The sequence below is a fragment of the Triturus cristatus genome, chromosome 3_2 (genome assembly GCF_964204655.1).
Source record: "Triturus cristatus chromosome 3_2, aTriCri1.1, whole genome shotgun sequence".
Lineage (NCBI taxonomy): Eukaryota > Metazoa > Chordata > Amphibia > Caudata > Salamandridae > Triturus > Triturus cristatus.
In genome coordinates this window covers 1,047,891,724-1,047,911,098 of record NC_140584.1, presented here as the reverse complement: position 1 = coordinate 1,047,911,098, position 19,375 = coordinate 1,047,891,724, and the positions used below count along the sequence as shown (strand labels likewise).

At 47.0% G+C, this 19,375-nt stretch overlaps 2 protein-coding genes across 5 annotated transcripts in view; one reads left to right on the top strand and one right to left on the bottom strand.

Moving 5' to 3' along the window:
* The window catches only part of TSPOAP1 (TSPO associated protein 1), a 3,327,443-nt gene that overhangs the window by 1,040,335 nt on the left and 2,267,733 nt on the right, over positions 1 to 19,375 (top strand). The gene's annotated exons all lie outside the window — the stretch shown is intronic.
* Positions 1 to 19,375, bottom strand: part of LOC146859078 (uncharacterized) — a 232,177-nt gene that overhangs the window by 80,495 nt on the left and 132,307 nt on the right. The window lies entirely within an intron of this gene.

Sequence of the window (19,375 nt, the reverse complement as noted above, 5' to 3'; positions counted from 1 at the left end):
GTAAGTACCCAGGAAGTCCACAGAGGCTGTGTGCCAAGTGGAAATATAGCTGTGTACTCATAAGAAGTTAACTGGAAAGTCGCTGTTGCAGTTTTGAAGAAGAAGGTCCCTTCCCATTGGACCCTGAAGAAACCCAGTGGAAGACAGAAGGCTGGAGAGTGACCCCACCCATGGATACTCCAGGAACCATGATATCTACACCAGAAAAGCCGGGTGCATAGTTGGGAAGTGTGTCGGAAACCGCCGTAGACCACAGTGGAGGACATCAGGAAAGATGCCTGTGGCGAAGACTGTGCAAGAGTCCGGTAGAATCCAATGGTGGATTCTGGAAGAGGAGAACTTGCAAGCAGTTCGGACAGTCTATGCCACTCTGGAGTGACCAGGAGGTACGGAAGAGCAATGCCTACCAATGTCATAAGGTGCAGGAGTGATGACGGTGACCTTGTCGCTGCAGCTGTCAGGAGGACTAGGTGACTCTGAGGAAGACTTGAAGCTCTCCTATGTTGGAAATCGAGGACCAGGGCGTTGGTGTCCGGCGGGAGCACCAACAAGCCTTGGCAGCTGCAACAGGCGTGGAAAGCGGAGAAGCAGCAACATTAGGACCAACCACATCCAAGGGACTCACCACAAGCAGGAGAGTCAGAGTAGGCCCCAAAAAAGCAGGGGAGCCCACTTGAGCAGTAGAAGACCCCTGAGAGGGCCTACAGGCCGAAGGCACATGAGTCTCAAGAGGACCTCAAGCAGCTCACCACAGATTAAGGCCCATGGTGTAGAGGATGCGGTGAGGACGCTGATCATGCCAGGAGGAGAGGCTGGAGACTGGAGCTTCTGTAACCCAAAGATCTCTGAAGTGCAGAGCCAACAAGCCTTGGCAACTGCATGTCAATGCGGTGTACAGGGGTTTGGTGCCTGCGGTTCCGACGTGGGATACTGGCCTCAAAACTGCAGAGAGGACCGGTCAAGCCTCGAGGGAGATACAGAACCACACCCTGTTTTGCTGAGCCTATCAAAGTCTGTGGAACGTCAGGAGCAGCAGATAGATCAGCTTTGTTGCAGTGCCTGCAGATGCAGGGGAGTTACTCCTTCACTCCAAGGGAGATTACTTCGGGTGTCTTTGATGCCCACAGTCTGTTGAAGATTTTGGAAGATACACAGACGACGAAGAAGACCAGCAGAACCGCGAGACCAGAAGCAGCAGGAGTCTTCCGTGCTGCAGTCTCAGTTCCATGTGAAGTTCAGGTGTCCAGATGGTCGAAAAGTAACGTGGTTTCAGGTTTGAGTCGTATCCCATGATGAATCTGAGGACTCAGCTACAGGTAAGCACTTGAATAGCTTGGGAAAGGGGTCAAGATGACTCAGAGGTCCCTCCCGTAGGAGGGGCTGGGCAGAGGGGAGGATACTCCCATGTCCTTTGTCCAGTTTCGCGCAAGAGCGATAGCCAAGGACTCCCTGAACTGGCTCAAACTAGAGTATGCTAGGAGGGCACTAAATCTGCCCTTCAACGCAGTCTGGTGGCACTCACAAGCGCCCCCACCTAATACACTAAGTCCTGGCTGGGAGGTGGTCACACCTCCCTGTGACAGAAAACCTATTGTTCTATCTACCCCTACTCAAGCTCTGCTCAGCAGCAGGAGGGCTGAATCGTTTCTGGGGTTGGCAGCAGCACTTGCTTGCTGGCAGACCCTGAAAAGCTGTTACCGGGAGTAGTGTTGGCTTCCCGGAGGAGCCTCCCAGTTCATGGAATCCAACACTGGTAACGGCGTTGTGATATGATTCCAACATGTTTGATACCAAACATGCCCAGGTTCGGCAGAGCCCCTAGATAGTTAGCCATCACGTAGTGATGAATGGCCACTATGTGTATAACAAGCCTTTGCAATGCAATAGGTCTCGCATTTGCAAGAGTTTGAGTTACTGGCATTGAAATTGACAATGCCTTTTGTTTGTGTTTTGAAAACCTGCAAGCGGTGCCTAATCACACACTTTGTACTTATAGTCCTTGCTTACAAGAAGCAAGACTGGCAGTAACTTTCGGTAAAGTGATACCTATTGCATTGCAAAAGCTTGTTCTCTTCCAGGGGATCCTCATCAATAGCCATAGGCACTAGAATATTCCCGCCTATGCGCGGGTCCCCGGAAACACAATCATATATGTGTGATATATATATGTGTGTGTATATATATATATATATATATATATATATATATATATATATATATATACATATATATATATATATATATATACACACACAAATGCAGCCTTTCATAACCAGAGCTGAATAATGCTGTAAGGACTCCCCTGTATATTATAAACAATATATTAAAAACCAGGGAAAAAGAACAACAAAGCATGTTTGAAAACTGTTTTAATGCTTAGCATTTAGCACATTCCCTCAGATAGGACTGAAAGCATTGACCGCTCACAGGCTGCATTGCAGAAAACCACAGCCTAGAAAGGCTGGAAAGCTAACTCATAGCAACATAGAAATAAACTGGCACCGTGCCTTTAAGGCAGCCATGGCCCCTAGCTTCCCATCATGCCTCAGGGGTGACAGGTCAGTTGTTCTTTCCGGCTCCTTCAGACAGGACCCTGGTTACACAGCTCCACTTTTTTCTGGTTTTACTCAGAAATAATCTTCAATTTTCAGGAAAAATGTATCTTACTTCGACGTTTTACATCTAGTCAAGTAAGGTGCTCACTTTTTTCTGACTGATTTTGGCATTTTTTACCACTCAAAATGCCATCCCTTTTTGATCCCTGCCCTTCTTGTGGAAAAAAGAAGGCCAGGTCAGACTCTCATGCAGTCTGTATTCTCCGTCTGCCTAAGGATCATGTTCCCAAGACTCGTCCTCATTGCCAGTCTCTCTCTAAAAGAACTTAAAAAGACAGAGAGCGTATACGCCTGGTTGAATTTTGACGTCTAGAAGAAGATCTAGATCGACGTCGAGAAGGGCTCCGTTCAGAGCAGGTTATACGCTCAACGTCGAGACCCACATCAGTGAGATCTGAAGAAGGTTCAGTGGTTTTGGTGACTGAGTCAGCGTCACGGCACTCATCCTCTCATTCCTCGAGACGTCCTTCAACGCATTCACCATCTGCGTCCCCAGAACGTCATTCGAGGAGGTCACAACAAAGATCTCTGTCACATCCCAGGAGGGCTTCCCCTTCTGTTCACCTATCTCCAAGATGGCTTTTACCAATCCATCACTGGAGTAAGGATTCGGTGGGAGCATCAAGAAGGGAGGAAGAATATACTAGTCCGATCCACAGATCTCCTCTACAAAGATTAGTACAAGAGGTGGATAGATCGCCTTCACCTGCACTTCAGCGTCGTACGGGAAGATCGCGAGACCGCAGGCCTTCTAATTCCCATCACCAAAGCAGGAGGTCTCCTACATGGTCATCTTCCTCCACCCGTTCCTCTAAAAGTGACTATTCACCTACCCTATCGGACAGCCCTCAGTCGAGAGTGTCTCCGATAGATGATATTTACACGTATCATGATGTGCTACAAAGAGGGGCTCAGAAGCTGAAAATTGAGATGTCCACTTCTCAGATCGCAACAACGGTGATCTTTGAGATGCTGCATCAAAGATCTGCGTCTCGTCCGTTGCTGCCTCTGGTTCCTGGGCTACTGGAACCAGTGATGGACATTTTCCTAACCCCTTCTGCTATTAAGGCTGCACCTGCGAGAATTAAAAAAAAATACAAACCGGCTGACACACCCGTTTGTTTTTAAAACAGATCCGCCTGCAGATTCAGTTATCGATGCAGCGGCACGAAAAACGCACGCAGTCTCTGCACATTCGTTGGTCCCCCCGGACAAAGAAAGTAAGTCCCAGGATTCTTGGGGACGGAAGTTTTGTGGGTCTGCAGCGTCATCACTAAAAGTCTCCAGCGCAGCAGCCTTATTGGGACGCTACAACAGAGCCTTGTGGGACTCCTTGGATCGTTTCAAAGAGAAGCTACCAAAGGAGGATCAAAAGGACTTTGAGGAGGTCATCACGGAAGGATCCCTTGTAGCTAACCAAATGATTAGCACGGCACCGGATGGTGCCACACTATTGGCGCATTCTTATGCGCATGGCATTTGCGCTAGGAGGTCTGCCTGGTTAAGGCTAACAGCTCTCAAACCAGATACTCAACAGAGGATCCTTAACCTGCCTTTTTCTGGCTCCTCATTGTTTGGCACCCATACAGATGAGGAGATGGCTAGAATGAAAGCCGAATTAGACACTCTGAAGGCGGTGGGATTAGAGAAGAAAAAAGAATTCAGGCGGAGATACAGACCCAACCAGCGCAAGGGCTACAAACAGAGGGTTCAAACCCCTCAGTGGTCCCAAAACAAAAATCAAGGAAGGTCGCAGTTCCAAAGCCGAAAGTCAAACAGAGGTAGAGGAGGTAATCAGCAGCAGTCCTCTACCACGGCTAGATCAGCAGGGAAGCAATGAGCAAGAGCTTCCTCTGGCGCCATTGCCCATTCCAGTGGGAGGAAGTGTTTCACATAATCTGAAAGAATGGTGCAACATAACAAAAGATCGTTGGGTGCTCAGTGTACTGCGCAATGGATACGCACTACGTTTCCGTGTGTCTCCAAAGGACATCCCTCCAAAAAGATCTCGTCCTCACCAACTAAAGTTACTACGCCAAGAAGTGGTGACTCTTCTGCAAAAAAAGGCCATTGAGAAGGTTCCTCCCTCTCAGCGGGGGAAGGGAGTGTATTCCAGGTACTTTCTTGTGCCAAAAAGAGATCTAAAGCACAAATTCAGACCTATCCTGGACCTTCGATCGCTGAACAAAGTCATCTTGAAAGAGAAAATTTGCATGCTGGCGCTTCATCAAATATGTCCACATCTGCAAGCAGGAGATTGGATGTGTTCAGTGGATCTCCAGGATGCGTATTTCCACATACCTGTAATTCCCCGTCATCGCAAATATCTGCGATTCGTGGTTGGCAGCAATCACTACCACTTCAGGGTGTTGCCCTTCGGACTAAAATCTGCCCCACGAGTCTTTACCAAGTGCATGGCGGTAGTAGCGTCAGCCCTACACAGAAGAGGTCTGTTCGTATATCCGTACTTGGACGATTGGCTCCGGAAAGGGCCATCCCCTCAGCAAGTAAAGAGCGATTTCCAAATGTGTCTATCTCTACTCCGCAGGCTAGGTCTGCACGTGAATATGGAGAAATCGGTTCACCGGCCTACTCAGGTGATCCATTATCTGGGCTCCACTCTGGATACAAGCCTAGGAAGAGCGTTTCCTTCGAAGCAGAGACTTTCATCAATTCAACATAAGTACAAAACTCTTCTCCAGACAACTCGTCCAACGGTCCGGCAAGTGACGTCTCTGCTAGGATCGATGGCTTCTTGCATATTTCTCATTCCCAACGCCAGGCTGAGAATGAGGCCCTTGCAACAGGACCTAGAGGACATGTGGGACCAAACATCGGGTCACTGGGAAGATCGAATTGTACTTTCGCAAGCGGCAAAGTCATCCATACGATGGTGGACTGGGCCAAACAACCTCGTAGTGGGAGTCCCCTTCCATCAACCAGTGCCAACACAGTCCTTGGTAACGGATGCATCTCTGCAAGGATGGGGAGCGCACATGGGTTACCTACAGATGCAGGGACGATGGTCTTTCAAGGAATAGTCCTTCCATATAAACATGCTGGAGCTGCGGGCAGTCCACCTAGCACTGAAAGGTTTTCAGCCCTCAATCACATCCAACTCGATCCTGGTCCAAACAGACAACACGACCACCATGTATTACCTCAACAAACAGGGTGGTACGCGCTCCCGGCCTCTATCCTTGGAAGCTCAAGCGATATGGCACTGGCTTCTAGCCCGAGACCTTTCCATCACAGCGGTGTATCTGCCAGGGGAGCAAAATGTGCGAATGGACGCACTCAGTCGGCACTTCGAAGATCAGCCAGACTGGGTGCTAAACGACAAGGTAGTGGCAGAAATTTGCCATCAGTGCGGGCAACCTTCCATAGATTTGTTTGCAGACGATCAAAACAAAAAAAGCCACGCCTTCGCATCCAGGTTCCACCGTCCAGGGACGAGGGGCAATGCTCTTTTGATGGATTGGTCCGGGATATTTGCATACGCCTTTCCTCCCCTGCCTCTGATCCCTAAGGTGGTATCCAAAATCATCCGATCCAACATGTCAATGATCCTGATAGCCCCGGACTGGTCTCGTCAGTGGTGGTATCCGGATCTATTACAGTTGTCGGTGCACCCCCACAGGAGGCTTCCTTACAGATCGGACCTACTGACCAAGATGGACGGGAAGATTCTACATCCCAACCTTCCCTCACTGAACTTGGCAGCATGGCACCTGAGGTCCTGCAATATGGACATTTGAATTTACCGCAGGTCTGTATGCATATACTAAAGGAGGCAAAGAGACCTTGCACAAGGGCATCATACTCCTTTAAGTGGAAAAGGTTCTATTTATGGTGCACTCATATCATTTTAACCCTACCACAGGGCAAGAGGAAGTAATTCTCCCTTACCTGCTGTACTTGGCCAAATCAGGTTTAAAATATTCCTCGATCAGAGTACACTTAGCGGCCATTACGGCCTACAGAAAGTCTCCAAAACAGCCTTCCTTTTTTCAACTACAGGTGGTCAAGGATTTCCTACAGGGGTTGAAGAAAGTGTAACCCCCCGTTCGATCTCCTTCTCCTCCTTGGGAGTTGAATCTAGTCCTCTCTAGACTGATGGGTCCGCCTTTTGAACCCATCCATAAAGCCACGTTACAGCATTTGACATGAAAGACCGCTTTCTTAGTCGCGATAACATCAGCGCGCAGACTAAGTGAAATCCAAGCGCTGTCTTCTAAAGAGCCATATACTATCTTTCACCACAACAGGGTAGTGTTAAGAACTCACCTTGCTTTTTTGCCAAAGGTTGTCTCTGATTTTCATGTTAATCAGTCAATTTCCCTACTGTCCTTTTTTCCCAATCCCGCTACTCCTGCGGAGAGGTCACTCCACTCCTGAGACCTTAAGAGAGTGCTCAAGTTCTTTTTGGAGGGAACGAAGGACATAAGGAAATCATAGCAATTGTTTTTATATTATGGTTCCATAAGGACAGGCTTCCCAGCTTCCAAAAGTTCCATTTCGAGATAGATGGGTAGTGTCCTGTATAAAATTGGCCTACCAGCTGGCAAATAAACCCCTATTGTTGTCACCTAAAGCACACTCCACTAGGTGGAAAGCAGCTACAATAGCTTTCTTGCATGCCGTTCCGATGGTAGAGATTTGCAAGGCAGCATCCTGGAGATCGGTACACACTTTCACAAGGCATTATTGTCTTGAATCCGATTCCAGGGCGGATACTCAAGTAAGCCAAGCCTCCTTGAGAAATCTGTTCAGATAATAAAATATCTGGGTTTTCAAGTTTAATTATCTGAGCTGGATTGTTAATTGTTTTTTTCCTTTGCCCGCAGTTGGAAGAGGTGAGTCTCGCTATTCTATTCTAGTGCTTATGACTATTGATGAGAATCCCCTGGAAGAGAAGGATTACCTGTAATCCTAGTTCTCTTCCAGGGGTATCCTCATCAAAGTCATCAGCAACCCTCCCGCCTCCCCGGGCAAAGGAACCTTATTTTTAAGGAATTGTCAACTCTTTGTGTCATGGCTTTGAGTCACCGCAAAGAACAACTGACCTAACTGTCACCCCTGAGGCATGATGGGAAGCTAGGGGTCATGGCTGCCTTAAAGGCATGGTGCCAGTTTATTTCTATGTTGCTATAAGTTAGCTTTCCAGCCTTTCTAGGCTGTGGTTTTCTGCAATGCAGCCTGTGAGCTGTAAATGCTTTCAGTCCTATCTGAGGGATTGTGCTAAATGCTAATCATTAAAACAGTTTTCAAACATGCTTTGCTGTTGTTTTTTTCCTGGTTTTTAATATATTGTTTATAATATACAGGGGAGTCCTTACAGCATTATTCAGCTCTGGTTATGAAAGGCTGCATTTGCGTTTTTATTATATATGTAGATATATATGTATATATATGTATGTATATATATGTGGAGATACATATATGTTTGTCACATATATGATTGTGTTTCCGGGGTCCCGCGCATGGGCGGGAATATTCTGGTAGTTATGACTTTGATGAGGATACCCCTGGAAGAGAACTAGGATTACAGGTAAGTAACTAATCCTTATAGAGCCTGTAATGCTTTAAATATTGCCAAGTTGAATAATGTTATTGGCTGCTCACGGGTTAGACTATACCTCTGGATATGGAGCATTTTACTGTCCTAGTGAATGATGTACTTAGGTCAAAAATATCATGAGGCCCTTTCCACATTTGGGGTACTGTCACTGGGTTGAAGTATTGGAGCCGACATTGAAGGCAGGGCTTTCTCCAAGAGGTTTTAGAGCAGAAATGCTCTGGACGACTCCCACTTATTTAAGAATGAGAAAAGTGAAAGGGACGGTAGGCATAGGAGGTCAAGGACAAAAAAAAGAGCGAACTGGTAGAAGAAAAGACTAGAGGGAAAGGTGACAGGAAGCAGAAAAAATGATTATAGCAGAGAAAACGAGAGGATAAAAACATAGCTATGGAATAACACAGGATTCACTCTCGCATGTTGTCTGCTCATGTGTGATTTAAGTGTGGGAACATGGGTGGGCTTCGTAGTGAAATTAAAAGCGGGACATATGCCCCTTCTCATAGTGGTTATTAAATTCCTGCCTTGCTTATGTCCCTCCTAAAATGCATAAGTGAGCTTAATTCCCCCGAAAATTACATGTTTTATTTTTTTAACTGCTAGCTTCTTATTTTTGGATCGTCTCATTAATAACGTACACGCAGTTTGTTACTGCCCAAACAACGTGCAGTGGACCTTGCCGATGGGCGAGCACTCTTCCATTGCTTTGGCAGGTGACACATATTTTCAGATATGAAAGGTTTCAATTTTGCAACTCAAATCACCACAAAAGACACATGCACACAGAGTAGAGTTTCAGACAGTCTATCTATCTATCTATCTATCTATCTATCTATCTATCTATCTATCTATCTATCTATCTATCTATCTATCTATCTATCTATCTATCTATCTATAATTTTTCCCCATACCAGTGCAGCCCAAATATAGGAGGCTAAGTAATGTAATAATAAATCACTGCTTTTGTAAAAACATAATGAATATATAGACCACAGGAGGGCAAGTGACACTTGAACTCTTTTTAATGAGAAAGACTCATGAGAAACTGCAATAAAAAGCAGACGTTGTTAGCCTACAGGCTGCATTGTAAACCAATAGCATAGAAAATGAACAAAAACTGGCACTGTGCCTTTAAGGCAGCCATGACCCCTAGCTTCCCATCATGCCTCAGGGGTGACCGTTAGGTCAGTTGTTCTTTCCGGCTCCTTCAGTCAGGACCCTGGAATTCACAGCTCTGACTTCCTTGTCAAAAAATTGTTTTCTAGTTTTCTACTCTTCACTCAACGTCTTTTTGGCTTTAGAGTGAAGTACTTTCATTTTTGAGACAGAAAAGGCTTTATTTTCTGTCAGAATGCCTTCCCTTTTTGACCCATGCCCTCCCTGTGGCAAAAAGAAGGCGAGGCCTGACACACATTCGTTGTGTATTCTCTGCCTCCCTGACTTTCACTCTCCAGAAACCTGTCAGCATTGTGGAAAGCTGTCCAGGTGAAACATCAAGGACAGGGAGAGAATCCGAGTTTATGGGCTCTCTGAAAGAGGTAGGTCTCCAGTCAGACAGAAGAAAAAGAGAGCTGGATCAACATCTGGAAGCAAGATTCCACTCTGTTCACCGTCGGGATCGGCGTCAAACCTACCAGCGGCGAAGAAGAAGGCGACGTCGAAGTCTTCAGTGCAGGCGCACCGATCAACATCAAGACCAAAGACCGTCCCAGCGTCGAGTCAAGTATCAGAGCCTCCGTTGACTTCAACCGGGCGATGTTCAACGCCGAGGCACAGGTGTCCGCCAGCGTTGGAGGAACGTTCGGCATCGAAACATGATGCTCCGTTGGCGGCCTCTCGCAGGCGATCACTGTCGAAGCACATGTCTTCGTCTGCCCCCTCAGGCAAGCGGTCGGCATCGAGGCAAAAGACTGCCGAGATCGACGTCGAAGCAGAGGGAATTGTCGACATTGAAGCAAAAGTCTTCGCCGTCACATACCCAGAGACGATTGATGTCGAGACAACAGACCCTATAGACACCCAGGAGATCGACTTCCTCTCATAAGTCAAAGTCAAGACATGGGTCGCAGACGAAGAGGCGCACAGCGTCGAGGCACAGGTCCCCGCTGGCGTCTATTTGTGATCACCCAATGCTGAGGCACTCTGTCGGCGTCGCCACACAGGTGAGACTATAACCGCCTCCAGGCAAGAGACGATCAACGTCGAGACACAGAGCTCGTTTGACGTCGAGACACAGATCTCAGTCGGTCAACATTTCGTCCTCCCCTTCACCAGCACTGGACCATACAGAGTCTCCTCGTTTAAAGTCGACATTCTCGCCATTCGGCGTCAACCCAACATTCTGTCTCAAGACACTCGTCTGCTTCACCCTCAGGCTCACTGGAGGTGGCTATCTCAACAGCAAGCAGTCCAGCTCCTTCTCCAGTGCGACCACGCGAAGCTGTATCTCCTCACGGGAGGAAAGGCAGAAGACTCCATCAATTCATCTATCTCCTAGATGGATGCTACCTCTGCATCACTGGCAGAAATCTGGTACAGGTCAAGCAGGGGGCAATCGGGACTATTCCAGCCCTTTGCACAGGTCTCTGCTGGCCTGGCTGATGCAAGCAGCGGATCTCTCTCCTGCTGCTTCACCACTGGGTCGAGAGCGGACTCGTACCCCTGCATCCTCCTACAAAAGAAGATCCAGGTCTAGACAGCGCAGGAGAAGGCACAGATCTCCGACAACTTTGCCCTCTTACACTCATTCTTCGAAGAGGAATTACTCACTGACTTTGACAGCCCTCTGTCGAGGATCTCTCCGGTGGATGACGTCAGTACTTTTCAGGACGTTCCGGCCAGAGTGGCAAATAAGTTGAACATTGTTATGCCCACTCAATAGTCTTCATCCCCTGTGATATTCGAAACGCTACGGCAGAAATCAGCATCCAGGCCACTGTTGGCCTTGGTGCCAGGCCTTCTTCAACCAGTTATGGATGTTTTCCTGATGCCTGCAACACTCAAAACTGCGTCAGCGAGGATCTTAAAGAAATATAGACCCCTGCAGGAGGATCCTTTATTCCTCAGATCTGATCCTCCACCTGATAGCTGATTATAGCGGCTGCAAAAAAGACCAAAGCGGTGGCTCCTTCATTATCTTTCCCTCCGGATAAAGACAGTAGGGCACAGGATTCATGTGGCCGGAAGGTCTGTGGCACGTCAGCCTCCATGATGAAAGTCTCCAGCGCCTCAGTGCTTTTAGGGTGCTACGATAGATCGCTGTGGGACTCGCTTCAGAGGTTCACGGAAAAACTCCCAAAGGAGGACCGCAAGGACTTTGAGGAGGTGTTACAAGAGGGAAACCTGGTGGCAAATCAGGTGATCAGCGCCGCAGCTAATGGAGCTACACTGTCGGCACATGCCTATGCACATGGAATATGTGCCAGAAGATCATCATGGCTCCGGTTAACTGCGCTAAAGCCAGAAGCGCAGTCTCGCATCCTCAATTTGCCATTTTCAGGGACATCTTTATTTGGAACACAGATGTCGAGGATGAAAACAGAGCTAGATACTTTGAAGGCGCTTGGCCTTGAGAAAAGAAAACAATTCAAGCGCCGTTACAGAAAGTACGATAAGCGGCGCTTCCACCAGAGGGTTTAAACCCCTCATTGGCAGAGGCAGCAACATGAATAGACCCGGTCCAAGTCACACTATAAGGGTCGACGCACCCCCAGAGGAAGAGTAACCCCTTGGCAGGCTACTGCCTCAGCAAGAACACCTGCCAAACAATGAGTCTCTGCTTCTCCCATCGCCGTTATCCACTCCAGTGGGGGCACGTGTTGCACAGCATCTTGAAGAGTGGTGTGTGATCACAAAAGATCAGTGGGTGTTGACTACACTTCAGATTGGATACTCGCTCGTTTCCGGCATCAACCTCCTGCAATCCCCCCAGTAAAAACGTGTCATCAGATGAAAATTCTCCGACGGGAAGTTGCCATCCTCCTGTGAAAAGCAGCCATCGAGGAGGTTTCTATGTCGCAACGAGGTCGAGGAGTATACTCAAGATACTTCCTGGTGAGGAAGAAAGGTCGGAAGGCAGAATACAGGCCCATTCTTGATCTTTGGGCCATTAACAAGTCTATCAAAAAGGAAAGGTTTTGCATGTTGGCTCTCCATCAAATATATCCACATCTGCGAAGGGGAGATTGAATGTGTTCGTTAGACCTGCAAGATGCATACTTCCATGTCCCGGTCAGTCCACTGCACAGAAAGTTCCTGCGTTTTCTGGTGGGATTGACACATTACCGGCTCAAAGTCCTACCCTTTGGATTGAAATCAGCTCCTCGGGTGTTCACGAAGTGCATGGCAATAGTGGTTGCCGCTCTACGTTGCAGAGGCATCTTCCTGTACTCCTATCTCGACGACTGGCTTCTGAAGGGTCCATCCACCCAGAGTGTGGGGAGCCATTTTCAACAATGTCTGAAGCTTTGCCAGCAGCTAGGTCTCCAAATCAACTTCGATAAATCCACGCTGCAGCCCACACAAAGAATCCAGTATCTGGGGGCATCAATAGTGTCCGCATTGGGAAAAGTGTTTCCTTCACAGGAGAGACTGCTATCTACCATTCTGAAGGTCAAACAGACGTGGTTTGCTGTAAATCCACTCGAGTTTACAAGACAAAATTTAAAAGTATTTTTGGTCTATGCAAGAAGAGGTTGAATTATAGACATAACTAGAATATTACTATGGAAAGGTCTGCAAACCATGGTTTGTAGACCTCCATGGATCAAATTATTATAAAAAATATTGAAATCTGATGTCAAGTGAGCTCCTGTCAGGTATTTGGGGACCTTGAAACCAAGCCTGGTTCACAGCCCCGGAGCACTCTGATTGATTAGCCTGCATCTTGAGGAAAAATGTTGCACTCGTCAGGACTTTGTCCTGTCAGGCACTCTAACCCCTCTCTGCATCTGCCCTTCCCTACTCCAGTTCTTTAAAAAGCTGATATCCTGTTGCCCACATCACCCTCTTTTCAATTCCTCTCCCACCTATACATAAAAATAATTCCTTCCCGTCTCCTCCCTTCCTGAAGCTGTGCACTCCTCTCCATCAGATCAAAGAGCCAGCCCTGCAGTGAGAGGTTCTCGGAGAGCCCTGACAGTGTGACCTGGACTTTACTGTGATGTCACAATATTGGAGAACAACGTTTGTTTTCCACTGCTGTAATCTAGTAGCAGTGAGTGCCCTGATGTAGAACCTGCTATTCCTGCTACTTACTCTCAATGAGAGCCATACATAGCAGTGAGACGTTGGCTCCTTATGACGTGCAAGATTTCTTTTTCTATGTTGTATGACCTTTATTTCTTTATTGTGCTAGCACTCTGTATCAGCAGATGCCAGTTGGGGAGTATTTTAAAGACGTGCCTATGGGTGCCATTCCAGCAGTTCCTTTAAGAAAGCCAAGTATTCTAACAACAGTTCTATTGGAGAGTTCTTGTGGAGATTGTAGGTTAGACATTTCTAGGTTCTCTGAACAAAAAGCTGCATAAATCGGACTGTGCCATAAGCAAAATTGCACACATGACGAATATCTGAGAACAAACATTGCTGTATGGCTAGACAAAACATTTTCAAAGCACAGAAGGACATCTGCTGATGAACATTGGGATATTTCATGGTATTGCTAGTGGCTAAGCCTAGAAAGAGAAATGTGTACATAACGGTTAGTGTTTAGAATTCTGCATATTTTTTAATTTTTGAAGGTCACTTCTAAATTTTGCAGGTTTTTTTTCTATCATAATCTTCTGTTTCTTAGGCATTTCTTTAAACGAAGTACCATGGTCCTTCACTGTACTTTATTTTTGATGTCTCACACAACATGTGGGTCTGATCCATTTCTGTGTTTATACTCTTCACAAGAACTAACATCAGCCTTTCCTTTATTTGGTTTTCTGACTCTCTCTCACTTTGCCTTATTCATTTCCAGTTTTCATTATGTTTCTATCAGTACCAGTACTACTCCATGTTTTACCCTTTCTTTTATTTCTGTTAATGTTTCTGTCGTCCATTATTGTGTACTTTTAGTTTCTCAGTTATCACTACCTTCCTCGTTCACCTCCTTGTAGCCATTGTGTTTTTGTTCCTATTTTCACTAATGACTTTGTTCCTGTTTTGTATCCCAAATGACTCCGTTCATTAATGCCATACCCTCTCTAACTCTTGCATCTCTTGCCCCATATTTTATGTTTTTTCTTTAGTTCTTTCTTTCCACATCAAATTACTCCTTCCTTCCCTTCTATTGAGCAATGCTTCTGCCTTTCGCTATAGTATGACATCTACTTTATTATATGATCTTCATTAATATTCGTAAACATACTGCAAGCAGGGTCCCAGAATACTTTTGAAATAGACAAAAACTATTTCTTAATTATGCAAACTGGATCCCTGAATACCTTTGCAATAGAGAAAAACTATACCTGTATTAAGTATTAAGGCAACACTTTTAACAATGGAACATAGATTATTTTATTGAACACGTCCCAGACTTAAAACAGAGTTTAACAATTATGGATGACAGCTACCTATACTGCTTATTAAAAGGAAATAATTCCATGGTAAGCAAAGACCGACAAAATTCATGCAAAAAAACAAATTACACCTTGTCTTTAAGAGATCAAATGGAGGAACCCTATTTCACCCTAACATTGACATTTAACGTCTGTTTATTTTTTCAGCTCACTGAAAATGATCTTGAACAGCAGGTTCTGCCCATTATCATGTTATATAGAAAGTAAATCATTGTTTCTGTATACTGGTTACATTTGTATGTAAACCAGAAATCTGCTGACAAGTAACACAATTTTCTATTTTAATATTTTGTTTTGTGGCAGTGATATCTCTCTCTTATGACCGGAATCTGCAAGAGTGGGATTCTATTGTAAATTCCATGTGTTTACTTTCTATTATTTTATCTTCACCTATTTATTGCATGCAGAAAGGATTTTCATTTCAGATGCACATGCATAAGTAGAGACTATAACAGTTATGTTATTTCGGAGCTGGAGATAAACTTTTCCTTGGGGTCAGTGTAGTGAGGGGCCATGAGGAGTGTCTACCTAATCCTTACGTGACTCTCTGATACCTTTATGGGTTTCCTTGAAAGCTTTCTTGCACTACTTAATGTTCTTAGCACCTGATGGATGCCATCATTGTAGAGGAATGTCATCAGCGTCAAACTCCTATCATGATAGCCTTTAGTTTTGAGGGTGGGTTCGAGGCATGTGGGCTGCTGAATTCATATCTGTGCATAGATCGCCGCCTAGTGTTGGGTCCGGATGATTGCATATTGTTGTCCTGGAAGAGTCTTCGAAGTATCACGAGATAGGTGGCTCCTCCCCTGGACTACAGTGCGCATGGGCATCCCCTCCATCCTTAGATTGTTTTTTTCCGCCATTGGGTTCGGATGTCCTAATCTTAGCTCTTTGAGTATTTAGGAAAACTTTATTTTTGTCAAGCCAAAAGGCTTTTAAACTCGTCGGTATTGTTTTACGTTCGGCGCCAAGTATTTTTCTACAGTTGATTCTCTAGAAAAGCATCGAAGTTAGCCGTTTGCCCTTCGACGCCAGAGGCCCGATCGAGATCGACGATGGAAACATCAAATTACCCCTTTAAGCGTTGCCCTCTTTGCAACGCTAAGTATGCTCGCTTCGACGTGCACCCCGTGTGCAATAAATGCCTCTCTCCAACACACGACGAAGCCACCTGTATGGCGTGTTCCAGGTTCCGATCAAAGAAAACTCTTCGCATTCGTCGAGCAGCTCGGCTCGAGACGCAGAAAGCGGCGCCAAACCCGGACAACATCTTCGGGACCGAAGATGAAGAAGTCGTGGACCTTGAAGTTCTGGAGGGACTATCGGATACGGATTCGGAGCGTGAATCCAACTATGATGCCGAAGACGAGTGTATCGTAGATGTCGAGGACGATAATGCCGTCGATAAGGTAGGAGACGGCGAAGAGGCCCTTGGGGCCGAGGGAGATGGCTCGGAAGATGAGCTAGGCCCACGTGTCGGTGCAGGGCCCGAAGAGGCACTCGATAAGGCTCAGGTCGAGGGATCGCCACACGGCCTTACCCGAGATCTTTCCTCTCGTTCTACAGCCCCGCTTCAAAGCCCGGCTTCGAACTATCCTACGGAGCCATCGGTCTCGAAAGCGCCATCATCCGGTCAAGGAAAACCGAAACTGAAGGCACAGGCACCGAAACCGAAAGAGAAAATGACTCTCAGCGGCGACAAGGCCTCGAAGCCGTCGGAGCCGAAGACACAAAAGCCGGCACCTATGACTTCGGTCAAGGTGGTCGACCCGAAAAAATCGGCGCTGAGGATCGTCGATACGGGAAAAAAGGGCAACTCTCAAGAGCCAAACCCTCCCAATCCTCGTGCCGAGAAACCAACGTCTGGTATGGGGCTCGATGCCACACCAATGAAGGTCTCGAAGGACCATGTCAAGTCCACGACACCGTCCCCCTTCGTAAAGAAGACGGTGTCGGAGTCATTATTACGCATCCAAGACCGGGCTTCGCTGCTCACCGCGACAACAGCCCCGCAGCCGAACACGGCCTGCACGGTTCAGACTGTGTCGACGCACATCAAGTTCGGATTACCACCGGCGGTGCGACCAAGGATGTTCGACGCACAGAAGGGTCCCGCACCGAAGAAAGGTATCGACACGAAGAACGCTGTCGAAGCGCCAAAAGGGGTGTCGATGGGACAAACACCTGTTGAAGTACCTCAAGAGGATGAGGAGCCGAGGCAGTTTATCTCTTCAGGTACTGGTAAACTTTCACTACATAAAAGAAAGATAGTGCCAGAGAAACCTATGGAACCATACAGAATTCCATTAAAGAAACAGAAAACCACATCACCAGTTCTTCTGGAACATGTTCAAGATTATGGACAGGAGCCTCACTCATTCTCACCCACACAGTCTGATGTGGATGCAGGAGATTATGGTGCTGATGATAGCACTTATCCATTGACCACTGACCCTGACGACCAAAACCAACCTTGGGTGGACACTATTGGTGCGGGGGACCCACATACTGCTACAGACACACAGGCATATGAGGTGAAAACATCTCCAACTGAAGATGCTGCTGCCTTCAATGCATTAATTGAGAGAGCAGCTGAGAACCATGATGTACAGCTCCACACTGATCCTATTGAGGATGATTTTCTGATGGATACCTTCTCTACCTCAGAAAGATCTGTTAAACTCTGCCCATGCTCAAGGGTGTCCTAAAACAAGCTAATGACATTTTTAAGGAGCCCACGAGGGCAAGAGTACTGAACCCTAGGATTGAGAAAAAGTATAGGCCAGCTCCTGTGGACCCTACCTACATAAGAGGCCAGCTTCCTTTGGACTCGGTGGTTTCCAATGCTCGGAAGAGGGCCAACTCACAGACAACGGGTGATGCTCCTCCCCCTGACAAGGAGCCTAAGGTCTTAGAAACATCCGGAAAGAGAGTTGCTGCGCAGGCAGCTAACATTTGGAGAATTGCCAACACTCAGGCACTTCTTGCTAGATATGACAGGGTGCATTACGATACCCTAGAGACACTGCTACAGCACCTCCCAGATCAATATAAGGAAGGAGCAGAGTCACTGATTAGAGAAGGGAAGCTCATAAGCAACGCTTCCATTAAGTGCGCCCTTGACGCAGCTGACACTGCAGCTAGGGCTATTAACACCAGCGTCATGTTACGACGACATGCTTGGTTAAGAATTTCCGGATTCAAACCAGAGATACAAACAACTATACTCAATCAACCTGTCAACCCTCACTCCCTCTTTGGCCCAGAGGTTGACACCACCCTAGAGACAATCAAAAAAGATACAGAGACTGCAAAGTCTATGGGGGCTCTGCAATCACAGCAGTTTAGGAGTGGGTCCTTTCGTCGCTCTACCAACAGGGGACCATCTAGAGGTCAGAACTCACAGCAGTCGCAGTACAGTAAACAAGGTACGCAGACCAACTATAATAAAAACCACAGAGGTGGATACCGTGGCAACAACGTCAAGGGTAGAGGCCGAGGAAACAACAGCTCCAGGTCCTCCGCCACCACCAAACAGTGACGCCTTGTCACTGTCCCCCGACCACATAACACCTGTCGGGGGGAGACTCCAACAGTTCCTGCCGGTCTGGAAATCCATCACCACAGACAGGTGGGTGAGAGAAATTGTCCAGTACGGTTATTGTCTAGAGCTCACATCCACTCCGCCAAACATACCACCAAGACACCGTCCTATGTCCGCAGAGCACTTGCACTTATTGCACCAGGAAGTGCTCAGTATGCTCCACAAAGGAGCCATAGAACTAGTGCCTGTACAAGACCAAGGATCAGGGGTGTACTCACTTTATTTTCTGATCCCCAAAAAGGACGGGTCTCTCAGACCCATACTGGACCTAAGACCTCTGAACCGTTACATTCTGTCAGAGCATTTTCACATGATCACCCTGCAGCAGGTGCTGCCGTTGCTCAGTCAGGGAGACTTTCTCGCAACACTAGATCTAAAAGATGCGTATTTCCATATACCCATACACCCATCACACAGAAAATATCTCAGGTTCACTCTTCAAGATCAACATTACCAGTTCAAGGTCCTCCATTTCGGAGTAACAACGGCACCAAGGGTGTTCACCAAGTGCCTAGCAACTGTGGCAGCACACTTAAGGAGACAGCACATACACGTCTATCCTTATCTGGACGACTGGCTTATCCAGGCAAAGTCCGACCGGCAGTGTGCCAGCCACGTATCCCACACCATTCACCTTCTTCACAGCCTGGGATTCTCACTAAATTATCCAAAGTCCCACCTTCAACCCGCCCACGTACGGCAGTACCTAGGCGCGACCATAGACACTCTGGCGACCACGGCACAACCCAATTCCATGAGGATCCACAGCATGCAGTTGCTAATAAAAAAGTTCAGACCTCAACACTCCCTACCGGCCCAAGTGTTTATGCAGTTGATAGGCATGATGGCTTCCTGCATCTTCATAGTCGCGCACGCAAGATTACATATGCGCCCACTTCATGAGTGCTTAGCACGTCAGTGGAATCAGGCTCAAGGACAGTTGAAAGACCTAGTGTTGGTCAGCGGTCGGGCATACAACTCTCTGCATTGGTGGAATCCACAAAACCTT